We start from the raw sequence: 13,605 nt of genomic DNA, 5'->3' as shown, positions 1-13,605 counted from the left end.
ATTTCAGGGGAAGATACTAACCGAAACTGATTGATGAAGAGTGGTAAAATCGGCCAACATAGTTTCGGCCGATTGTCGTCAGTTCATCAGCGTGAACATCGGTTCCAATGAGTTGTACAGATTTCTCAACACTCAACAATACATATTCAACAATAAACATCAACTATCCCATGAGAGAGAGAGAGAGAGGGAGAGAGACGAAAGGGAGATGAGACATCTAAGAGCCCGAGAGGGAGATGAGAGGGAGGAGATGCCATCATTGCATCAGAGATGGAGATGGTATCATCGCATCGGAGAGGAAGGCCGGGGGGTGGCTATCGCTGGGGAGAATATCAGAATGAGGGAGAAATTTCAAAGGAAAATATGAGGAAGAAGCACTCATTAGGGGTCTTTTACCCTTATTCAAAATGGCGCTGTTTGGCTTAAGCCAAATGGTGCCATTGCATTTATATTTTTTTTACAACCTATGTCCCCAAAACAAAGCCGTTTTACTTAAATAAGTAAAACGACGTCGTTTCATATAAGTATATTTGAAAAAAATATACATAAGCTGACATTGTAACACCCCGATCCCGGAGGTCTGGAGAATTAGCTCTTATAACTTAATATCAACTCCAAAATCACAACTATAAAATCTGAAAAACTCCATAAAATATTAATTCATTTGCTCAACTCATATACTAATATTCCTTCCTAGGGACAATAAAGAAATCCTCAATAAAATCAATTAGAAACTCCCCAAAGATTCGAAAACATCCTTAACTCCACATATCAAAATAACTGAAAATAAACAATTTACTAACTATGACTCTCAAATAAGTACTTGCACCCTCGGGCACTTATTCCTCTACAATCATCAAACCTCTCTAACACTGCCTACTCTTGCTCTCCAGCAGAACCATCAAAATTATCTTAAAAATATTTGAAAATAAGGGGTGAGTTGTCAACAACTCAGCAAACATGAGTATTTACAGATTTCAAAATGCAGAACAAAATAGTTTCATTTTTAGAATGCAGAATCAGAACATGTTATCAAAAATATTAGAGTGAAAGTTTCAGAAAATATTCTTATTCAAAGTTCCTTTGGCACAGCATAACTAAAACATCACATCATAACATAATTCCATGTTTAACCCTCGTGGTAGGGTTGTGCAAACCCCGGGAGTAGAAATAGAATGTGAATCTTCCGCTTATCATTCAGGAGCCCCGAGTGTGTACATAAGAAAGACCACACAGAAAACCACCTTGCTTCCAAAGTAGGTGCACCAGAAACATAAAAGTTGGTACCAACCCAAATAAAGGCCACAATTTTACACCCATGATAAGATCAGAACGGAACAGAAATAGAAATAAAATGTCATGCCAGATGTTTTTACAAATCACATCTTATTAAATCAGAGTACAAACATCTTGAGAACATAACAGAATTATATCACAAAAATATAATTTATACACAAAAACTTCATATTCGCTCTCTTTTGCACAGTTCAGAAATAAAATGTCAAAATAGCTCATGTCTACACTAGTTATGCCAAAAAATACTTTATTCTTATACAGAATTTCATGAGTAATCTAGAACAAATAATTGAGATTGTTTCAAAATTATTTTCGTAACAAAAAAGGCAATTTTTCCAAAATTAGCCTCAATTCATTTCTTCTATGCAAAGTCTAGCATGGGAACTCTGCTTATTTGAACTTCTTAACTTTCAGAATTTCTCCACAACAGTACTGAACAAAAATCAATCGTCACCTATAAAATAGTTACGTACTCCCATAAATTTCCAATTGAACATGTTTATCAATACTTAAACCTGAAAATACTACAAAACCTAATATTCCTAAACAAACAATCCACAACTCTTATAACCCTAAAATATAGTCACTTCCCAAATTACCTCAATATCAAATAACACTTCCAACTTACACACTAATTCTAAAATATTTATTAAAAAATAAAAATAAAATAAAACCTTTGCAGCAATATAAAACAAAACTAGGCCTAGTTTAAAAGAATATAAATTACAAATTTTCTAAAACCGTTGAGGCTCATGGGTAAACTTGTAAGTTGGCTTATAACTCAAGGGTAAAATTGTAATATCCTAGATATAATCCTTCCCTAACCTTACATAAAGAGCAATACACCTTTATTTTCTCTTTGTTTGCAAAGAAGACTCAGGTCATGCGATGGATGCTCACCGTGGGGGGCAACCAAGAAATGGCTGAGACACGGGCAGGATTGGGGGGTTGCGCACTGAGAGAGAGAGAGAGAGAGAGAGAGAGAGAGAGAGAGAGAGAGAGAGAGAGAGAGAGAGAGCTTGGTGTGAGAGAGAACGAAGCTCACTGTGAGCTTGAGGTGGTGTGTGGCGAACCAATGGGCTGGCCTGAGGTCGACAGTGGTGAGCTCGGTGGCTGGGCAGTGATGTTATTTGCGAGACAACCGGAGTGGAGGAGTTGCTGTATGTGGACTGCTCTGTTTTTATTGCTAAAATAGGGGACAACAACTGGGCTTTCTGTGACATGGGTGGCTCTCGGTGGGACTAACGGGGGTTGGATTTCTAACACAACAACACCACGAACATGCCACCAGTTGTTACGCACAAGCCTTGCTTGTGGCAGTGGAGTGGAGGTCTTGGTTTGACCTTCTTTGATGAGGAGAACGAGCAGTGGCAACTCTAGTCTAAAGGTTGAAGGTGAACACTATGCACATGAGATTGAGGGTAAACTATACGTGTATACATAAAGGAATGGATGACCAAAAGAAAACCCTAGATATGAGAGAGTGGCATGCATGCAGTGAGTAAACATACGCAAAAGTGTGGAACATGGAGTCTAAAATTATTTTCATGGGCTAGGGCTATATAACCTGAAAATATTTGGCCCACGTCTTGGATCTTGTACGGGTTTAATGCATGGGCTTTTTGCCTCAGTTTTGGACCTTGACTCAACCCAAAAACAATTATACTCTCCCATAAATTTTTCGAGTGAAGATCCACTTGGTTCATTAAAAGATTTTAAACCTAATTATCAAACTTATTGGAAAATTATATTCCACCAAAAATATCTTAGGCCCGTACTCTTTTCCAAAAATTTTACTCATAATCCCAAATGGGCTTTTCATACCTATAAATCAAAAAATTTTGTAAAGCAAGCTTGGTTGGGCCCGGGTGTTATAGACATCAGCTGGTTCAACAGTTTTTTCCTGGGTCAAACCGCAAACAAAACCAGTCGACGTCGATTTGGCTTAAATCCTACAGCCGGCCGACCGGTTCACTACTAGTTCCCTGCTCTGGTGACTGGTCTGATTGGTTTTGGCTGGTTTTCTCGATTTTTTGTACAGCCCTAAATTATCCAAGGTTCAAAAAATTGGATAATGATATTCTAACATAAATTTGAAGAATTAATAGTATGTGAAAGTAATTTAATGAAGCAATTAAACCTAATGCTAGAAACCGATTTAGTTAGGTATTTTGGAGATCCACTTTATGATTTGGATTCCAACCATGAAGGGTTTTACTAGAGTGTAAATCCTCTTTGGTTTGGCATAATTTGATTAGTCGGATGGAATAGGGTTTTTACTTAGGTGGCATGACCTCCCACCTTGACATCTGTTGCCAATGAGCAGTCATCATACCATCCATCCTTGCTCGTCGATTTCTATGATTGTTTTCACACCTCTCTCTAATCTGCACTACTGAAGATATAGATATGCAAGGGGTTTTCCTATTACGAGCCATGCACTGTTCACGGGTATGGTAGGTGCACATATCATCACTAGAAATCCATAAATTACATATAGACATCCATACACAAAAAAATAAAGATACAATCAAACAATCAATTAGTTATAAATGAGATTCATGAATACACAAGTTCTAAGTTACAAACAAATGAGGATATTTAGTCCTCATCGAATCTTCTCTTTCCCACATTTCTTCTTGAAAAGCTGGTTTGTTCCAAACCACTTTTACTAATTATATTTTCTTATTCCTTAGCTCTTGCTCTTTTCTATCCACAATCTGCACAGGCCATTCTTCATAGGATAGATTAGGCTAAAGTTCTATATTGTCAGCTTTCATTATCATAGGCTGCCTTTCTGCAAAACTCTTCTTTAATGATGATACGTGGAAGACGTTGTGCACGCTTTGCATCTCGGTTGGTAGATCCAATTAATATGCTACTGCACCGACTCTTTTCATAACTTTCCTACATACTAGGGACTCAAATTTTCTTTCTTCTCGAATCATATTACTCCTTTCATGGATGAAATCTTGACATACACCTAATCTCCTAAGACAAACTATAAATTCCTTTGTCGTTTATCGGCATAAGTCTTTTGCCTACTTTGGGCTACTTTCATGCTTTCCCATATTAGTGTCACTTGTTTCCATAGGTCCTACAAGTATTCCAGTCCTAACAACCTTCTTTCACCAACTTCATCCAAATACAAAGGGAGTTTGCACTTCCTTCCATACAGTGCTTTGTAAGACGCCATCTGAATTGTAGCCTAAAAGCTATTACTATAGGCAAATTCTATTAGTGATAACTGACTTTCCCAATCACCACTTAATTCCATCACACAAGCACACAACATATCTTCCAATGTTTGGATAGTATGCTCCATCTGTCCGACTGTTTGTAGGCACTAAGAAACCTTAGATTCGTGCCCAACATCTTCTATAAACTTCGCCAAAAATACAAAGTGAACCGCGTATCCCTATCAGACACTATAGACTTAGGCACTCCGTGTAGCCTGATTATCTCCTTAACATAAACTCAAGAAAGCTTTTCCAACGAGTCTTTATCAGCAATAGGTAGAAAATGTGCACTCTTGATCAATAGATCAACTATAACCCAAATCGAATTCTTCCATAACAATGTCCTTGGCAAACCTATCACAAAATCCATAAATGCATCTTCTAGCTTCCATTTTAGTAATGGTTGCAATTCTCCCACCAGCCTCTGTTGCTCGGCCTTTACCAATTGACAGATTGAACATTTTGCAACGAACTTTGCCACATCACTTTTTATTCCTTCCCACTAAAATTGTCCCTTCAAATCCCAGTACATCTTGATGCTACCAGGATGAGCAGTATATGGTGTGTAATGGGCTTCCTGCAGAACCTTTTCCTTTAATTTAGGAACATTAGGAATCACTTTCATCTCCTTATACTACAACATTCCACCTTAACCACTTTAAAAGTGTTGTAGTCCTTTGGATTTTAGAATTTATTGTCGAGGCTTTTCCTATTTATCGTCCTTACCCTGTCCTTCTATAATTTCCTCACTAGTTAATGCCACAATCCCCTATACCACCATTAACCTAATATCTCGTGGTAGCTTACCAAACAGCAATTCCTGCATTCCTGCCCAAAGCAATTGCATGTCAGCCTGAGTCTTACGATAAGGGGCATTTGCTACCACATTGCTTTTCAGGGTGATACTCAATCTTATACTAGTAATTGCTGATCATCTCTATCCATCTCCTCTATCTAATGTTCAATTTATTTTGACTAAACAGATACTTAAGAGTTTTATGGTCAGTGCACACACTTTTCTCCATAAAGATAATGATTCCAGATTTTCAACGCAAAGACTATTGCGACCAATTCCAAATCATAAGTAGGGTAATTCCGCTCGTGATCCTTGAGTTGTCGCGAGGCATAAGCGATGACTCAATCCTCTTGCATTAATACACACCCTAAACCCATTTTAGAGGCGTCACTATAAACCATATACAGCTTATGAGGCTCAGGTAAAGCCAACACAAGTGCCGTGGTTAACCTTCTTATGTGTTCTTGGAAACTCCTTTCATATTCCTCTCTCCAAACGTACTTGGCATTCTTCTTCATCAATGTCGTTAAGGGACCAAACAGTTTCGAAAATCCATCAATGAATCTTCAATAATATCCTACCAAATCTAGAAAACTTCGTATCTCGTGGGCATTGGCCTGCTTCTGCCATTCTATTACTGCTTCTATCTTAGCAGGGTCTACAATCACACCTTCACTAGAAATGACATGTCCCAAAAATTTCACTTCTCTGAGCCAGAACTCACACTGCTTGAGTTTAGTATAGAGCTAATGTGCTTGTAAAGTCCTCAATACTATCCTCAAGTGTTCCCTATGTTCTTCATCACCTCGAAAGTAGATCAAAATGTCCTCAATGAACACACCACAAAGCTATCCAAGTACTGCCTAAATATCCAATTCATCAAATCCATGAATGCTACTAGGGGCATTAGTCAGCCCAAAAGGCATTACTAAAAATTCAAAGTGTCCATAATGAGTCCGAAAGGCTATTTTAGGTTGATCCTGATCCTTGATCTTCAACTAATGATACCCTAATCGTAGGTCTATCATAGAAAATACCGAAGTTCCTTGTAACTAATCCAACAAGTCATCGATCCGAGGTAAGGGGTATTTATTCTTAATGATTACCTTATTCAAATCCCGATAATCAATGCACATCCTCATGGTCCCATCCTTTTTTTTCACAAATAAGATTGATCCACCCCATGGGATGAACTCAGATTAATAAATCCCTTTTCGAGAAGCTCGTTGATCTAAGTCTTCAACTCCTTCAACTCGGCTAGGGCCATTTGATAAAGTACCTTGTGCACAAGGGCCGTAGCTGGCTCCAACTCAATTACAAACTCCGTCTCACAATTTGGGGGTAATCCAGGTAGATCATCAACAAAAACTTTGAGGAACTCTTCTATCACCATAATCCATTTTACTCATATAAGTTCCTTGGTTGCACTAGTCATAAACACTAGATATGCAACGAATCTTTCCTTCAAAGCTTTCTTCACTCGTCATACCATTAAGGTTGACGGAACCAACTTTACCACTTCCCCCATGTAACAAATTACGTCCTTTGAGGGTAACTCAAAAATCACCTTTCTTCTTCGACAATCTATCTTAGCATAAAGCCTAGATAGCCAACCCATTCTAAAGATCAAATCGAATTCTATTAAATGGAAGACGATCAAATCCATAATCAAGGTTAGTTCTACAACTTCCAACGAACAATTCTTAACTATACGAGTGCATCCAACTATCTTCCCATCTGGAATAGCTACTAAAACTTTCTAAGATAAGGATTCCATGCTCAACTTACATCTTCTCACGCAATCATATGACACAAAAGAATGTAATGCTCCAAAATCAAACAAAGCTCAAGCCAACTATTGCATCTACTCAACCTTACCAGTGATTACTCCGACATCCATTGCTTCCTTGGTTTCCAAATCCACTTCTCCTAGAGTGATCACATAGAATTTAGTCTTCACAGGGGTCTTTCCTTTGCTTCTTGGCATCGTTGCTCCTCCAGGCGTATTCTGTGAGTACATCGGAAACATGCCCCCATAGTGAATCGACACTCACCGCTATGCCTTCGTCTACATCTTTGGCAAGGTGGGGGTGTAATCGATACCACATTTCTAACTACTTTCCCCGTTCCTTTGTCCATCACATAGGAAATCTTTCTTTTTCCAACACTTTTTCCTAGTGAGTAGGGCATTCCACTCTTCTGGTTCATATGGACTTGCAAAATTAGACTCCTTTGTTTCGCTTCTACGATTGACGTGACATTCACCAATTCTTGGAAGCTTTCTATATGCAACAAGCAACTTGATTCTGAATCCTCAGTTGCAATCTATCTTGAAACTTTCGAGCTTGCATCTGCTTTATTCCAATTAAATACGGGGCAAATCTTGCTTATTCTATAAATCAGGCTGTGTATTGCTCTATTGTTTTATTCCTTTGTGTTAAGTTTGCAAACTCCAATGCTTTCTACTGGTTGGCCATCTCCGAAAAGAAACAACTATCAAATTCTCTCTTAAATTGCTCTAAAGTAAGAGTAGCTACATCTCCCAATTATTGCACCATAAGTTGCATCTTCGTATCCCACCATAAGCCAACCTCTCCTTGGAGTAAGTGTTTGGCATGCTGGACCTTCTGATCCTCTGTACATCCACTAATGTGAAAGGTCCTATCCAAGTCGATAAGCCACTTGTTGGCTCTTAGAGCTCCTTTCATACCCATAAAGTTTGGATACCTATACACTAGAAACCTTTCAAACGGGCATCCTTGATTCTTGCCTCTAGGTGGCTCTTACCTCACATTCTACCCTTATTCCATTTGGTATCTCACTACCTCAGTCATTTGCCGTATAGTTTCTGCAATTGCCTGTCCTCCTTCCAATGAAGGGTTCCTTGCTTCCTGTTCTTGTGACCTTGGTGAAACATTATCACGTTGTCTGTGCACCATCGGGTCCTATCCTTTTGAAATGCACAAAACCAATGTTTATTAGCTTCTCTTAAAAATAGAGATTTACTGCTTCTTCACTTCACAATTTGAGTTCAAACCGCATACTCATCCTTCGAACATGCCTCTTTAAGGATTCAAACCTATAGCTATAAGATTCAAGCCTATAACAATTAGATTCCAATCCTAACATCAGGTACCATGTATTCCTAAGACAACTTGTGGTTTACCTAGAGACATAATCGCTCTGATACCACCGCTTCTGTGACACCCCCAGTCCTCCGCTTAGGATTGAATGGTAATCAAAGCGTTGGGACATATAACACAAAGCTACATACCCCTCATACATGATAGTTAAGATGCAATGCACCTATTGATAACTAACAGTATGCAGTATATCGCAACGAAAATTCTACTTAGGTCAAGTAAACAAGACTAATATCATGGTACCAAAGTACATAAATCCCAAAATAGAAAATTTCATAATAACAATCAAAAGGTTTAATCATTCTCCAAAATAAACTCCCAAACATTGGACCATCCAAAATATTGTTTTCACGAAAGAAACCATGACTCATTTCCTTTCTACTTTCCATGGTCCCATTTCTTTCTGATTTTTTTTCTCCTAAAGGTGCTCCTTTAGTCCGGCTTCTTTCTTTTCTCCAAAAAGCAGTCCTTGTCCCTATTCGTCAAGCTCTTCGACTCTCCTATAAGATGTAGAGCCTAAAAAATGAGCCAGTCGGTGCTCTCTACCCTATCCAAAAGTGAGGGCTCAGTCGAGCTCTCCTTAGTCATGGGCACCTCCTTGCTGGACGAGGATACCTTGGTCCTCTTGCATTTTGTCATCTAAACCTGCCACGACTTCTACCATTCTGGGTGGGGAATGGTAGTAGAAACTATCACTGTGAGATTCAAGAAATCTCAGCAAGTAAACAGTAAACAAACAGTAGATATCACAGGCATATACAAGTAAATCACAAATAATTGCAATCCATAAATAAATGCATGGACATGAACTTGAGGTAAAACATTTGATATTTGCAACATAGACTTTTCATAAAACGTCTTTTCATCTTTTAGATTTCTTAACACATGTTCATATGATTTGAGCTCTAGTTCTTGTTCTTTTCATAACATATCATGTCATTCTTATCATTTAATGACATATCATGCCATTCTCATCTTTTCATAAAATTTTCATGTTGTGATCATATCAAATCGTAACATATCATGGCATGTCATACTGTATCATAACATGGAGCTCAAATGCCTTGTTCATTTCATGATTCACATAGATGGATACCCCAAGGCTCCCCTAAGCACCATGCGTTCCCTGCTAGTTACCGCATCAACCAAGGTGATTACATCATAACATAAACATATTCTTTCATGGCAATTCACTTACTTCACTTTGACTGTATGGCATCCACTAGCTTTAGGTGCAACCTTGTTTCGGTATCCTTTCCTTAAGGAACCCTTCGAGGCCTATTGACTGTACTTCATCGACCCAGGGGTCTCGACTCAACTTTAAACACTCCAAAGTGGACAGGGAATTCCACTAGAGCATTTCCCCATCCTAGCATTTGGGGTCATGATAAAATGTATTTTGACTCTTTTCTTTTTGAAAATATAGACTCCAATGCATGAGACATGAATGCATGACGTTACACTTTACCATACTCATGTAAACATGTACAACCCGAAACATCTATGATCCAATTAATAATGTACATGAACGTAATATCAAAACCCTCTAACAAATGAGGCTCCTCTCTTTTAGAAAGGTGAGGCTTTCTCTCTAGTGTTCTGAGAACATAGAGATTTTTCTCTTGAACGTAGTTCGAAGAGGCTGGTCTAGTGAGTTTACTTAAGGTGCTGGTTTGTTATGCAAGTGTTGTTGCTGGTTTATTCATGGCAGAGGAACTGTCCAACCTCTATGCAGGGCTACGACTTACAAAGGAGGAGAAGCAAGAAGTCCACGTCCCAGTGGAGGAAGTTCTGTTATCCATTGAAAAAAGCAAGAGATGTTTGGCAGCCCTTGTAGTAGCTGATAAGGAGGTTAATAAAGGAGCTTTTCGGGCCACGATGAGTAAAGCATGGAAAGTGGACGGCCAGGTCTTTTTCAAGGAACTCGGCTCCAACAAAGTTCTTATAGAGTTTCAGAATGTCTATGAGAAGGAACGGGTCCTGGAGGGAAGGCCTTGGTCATTTGATAGGTCCCTTGTGTGTTTGTTCAACTACGAAGGTTGCTTGGCACCGAAGGATTTTGAATTTAATATCGAACCTTTCTGGCTACAATTGCATGATCTTCCCTTTACTGGCATGAAAAAACTATGGGAGAGAAGATGGGAGCGGCAGCTGGACAGGTTATTTCAGTATACGTAGATGCAAGTGACATGGCATGGGGAAGCTATCTAAGGGTCAGAGTGTTGCTGGACATAACTAAGCCCCTTATCCATGGCAAAGTCTGGAGTATGGGAGGAAAACGTTATTGGCTACCTTTCAAGTATGAAAGGCTACCAATATTTTGTTTTCAATGTGGGGCAATCAAGCATGAAGCATTGTCTTGCCCAAGATCTCAATTGGGTGGAAAACCACGAGAGGAAGCTGCAATGCAGTATGGATCCTAGCTTAGAGCCAGTTCCCAGCAGAGAAGTTCACAGTTCTTTGGCAAGAAAGGAGGTGATTTCAAGAATTCTAGCAGTTGGCGCCAAAACAAATCTAAAGATAGTAGGTATGACAGAGATGGGATGGGACAGAATGATCATGGCAAGCATGCAGCAGATCTAGAGCAAGCCGATATGGGGAGTTCTGACAACTACCAACTTAGTGAACTTTTACATGGCAAAGATAGCAATTACAATACCAACAACCAATATGACATCCCCCTCCAGGCAAGCTGTGATAGCCTTGGAAATCCTCACGTGACCAAAGAGGATGCTAGGGACCACGTGCAATCTAAACTAGGCCCACCCAACCAAGACCTGGTTACGAGGAAAGAAGGACTGCATAGTGACTCACCCAAAAATGAGTAGCACTAAAGCTATCCCAAATGCAGGAGGATGTCGTGTAATAATTAGGAATAAATTCCTAGATCGTCTCCTCAGGGAAAGTTACTTAGAAATCAAACTCGTTGAAAAAGGTGAAAACTTCACAAAGAGAAAATAAAATGATGGTATGTGCAATAGATGGGAGAGGACACTAGTCTTGGACTAGATTCATATTTTTGGATTTTGATTGTCGGATCGGAATGTAAAGGACTAATAGATTAAACTTAGAAATTGATAAAACTAAATTAAGAATTAAACTAAATTAGGAAGTAATTGACAAAACATGCACTGAAATTGAAAAGCCCCAAATTCAATGTTCTAGGGTTCATCATTATATTCAAATCACAAATTCTCAAATTAAACCACCGTAATTGTAATCAATGCTAAAATGAAAGCTTAACGAAACGATAAGAATAAATAACATGAATTAAATGAATAACAAATAAATTACTCAAACGTCTAAATCAAAATTCTCTAAAATAATTCAGAAACTCAAAACTGAAATGAAATAGCAAGTAGGGAATTTAAAAGATCAAGCCAGTTGAATGGAGATTAAGATTCGAAGCGGTGGAGGAGGCTGAGCTGCAGTGGCAATTAGACCCCTCAAGGAGTTCTTCAATCTGCTGCAGTGTGAGTGAATGATCCAGTGGAAATTGTGTAGCTGCGTGAATGATCGATTGAATGAATCCTCCTCTTCGAATCTAAATGAAAATCAAAGGAAAAATGAATTCTAAGTGTTTCTCTACTCAAAAACCGAGTTTTCCAGCCCAAGAGTCCTCCTAAGATGTAAAGAAAACATATATATACTCTGACGGTGGAATGAACCCTGATCTATAAAAATGCGATATTCGCTCGAGCGGAGTGTCGAGCAAACATCGAGCGTTCGACTCTGCCTGAATTCGCTCGAGCGGCCAAATGCCTCCGCTCGAGCGATCTCTTTTCCCGCATCTCGCTCGAGCCCACTATCGAGCAGAAGTCGAGCGTTTGAATCTGCCTGACTTCGCTCGAGCGGCCAGAAGCCTCCGCTCGAGCAAAATGTACCATAGTCCATATTAATTGGCAGTTGATAAAATTAGAGCAGAAATTCATGCTTTTAATCAATTAAAATCACAACTTTGATTTATTCATTTTTCCATATAAAACCAATGATAAAGTAATGAAAGAATTAATATATATTGGTTCCAAAAGCATTAAAAATGCAATAATTCAACTCAATCACACCCCCCAACTAGCATTTTGCTAATCCTTGAGCAAAATAGTGAAAATTAATTGAGATGAATATTGCATAAAGATCGAAATTCAAACAAAAACAATCAAACACAATTCTGAATTCTCACAAAAGTGACACGTTACTACTCAACCCCCAAGGGTTATACCCACCAAGACTATCTTAACAATCTTTCACATAGAATTAAGGCAAATGTCTTAGAACTCAAATGTGTGTGTGGAGCTAGATCGGTTGTGTGTTCCTCATTACTAGCCATGATTTGCCATAGGATTTTTCAACCTTAAGATTAATCATTGCTGATTCTAACTACCTCAAAGCCCAAGGGTCTAGCAGTTTTCACGCCAGCTCTGTTTTTAAAGGTTGGACACTCAACCCCCAAAGTCTTGGGTAACTGTTTCTAGCCCTTTTTACTTAGGAAAGTTCACTAAGTTGCCTTTATTCCTTTTCTCTCTCTCTCTTTTTTTTTTCTTTTCATTCTAATCTTTTCAAATCCTTTTCCCTTGTTTTTTTCTTTGTTTTCTTTTTTTCTTTTTTTTTTCTTTTTGGCATGGCTCAGTAGTCCTGCAGTTTACTTCTCCAGTGTTAAATCAACGAATGGTAAATAAGGAACACTACAAGCGTAAGCATGTGCAAAATGTCCTTCAAGATTTGCCTTTCGTTCTACAAAAATTTTATCAAGTTTCATCTCAATAAGCATAACATCCGGGTGTTTCAAGCCACATATCAACAAAATATGATGCATCAAAAATCATGCTCTATGTTTAAGTTTGAAAATAAATCTTCACAAATGATCCCGCTCAACTACTCCACCAGGATGCTCAAATTTCACAAATCTTATTTATTTATTTATCTTTTTTTTTTTAAACTGTGTACACATGCTACCCCCCAACTAATGAGAGACATAGTCCTCAATGAGTCGAACGAAAGAAAAAAAAGTGCACAGAACTAAGCAAGCAAAACAAACAATCAACATGAAATATAAAATCAAAGCAAAAGAACAAATAAAAATAAAGCAAGTAAAGAAAACTATAAAGAAGGAGAAGCAAATCAAAACACTTCC

Source organism: Carya illinoinensis, chromosome 14 (assembly GCF_018687715.1).
Source record: "Carya illinoinensis cultivar Pawnee chromosome 14, C.illinoinensisPawnee_v1, whole genome shotgun sequence".
NCBI lineage: Eukaryota > Viridiplantae > Streptophyta > Magnoliopsida > Fagales > Juglandaceae > Carya > Carya illinoinensis.
The sequence above is the reverse complement of the archived record's forward strand: the minus strand, read 5'-3'. Positions refer to the sequence as shown.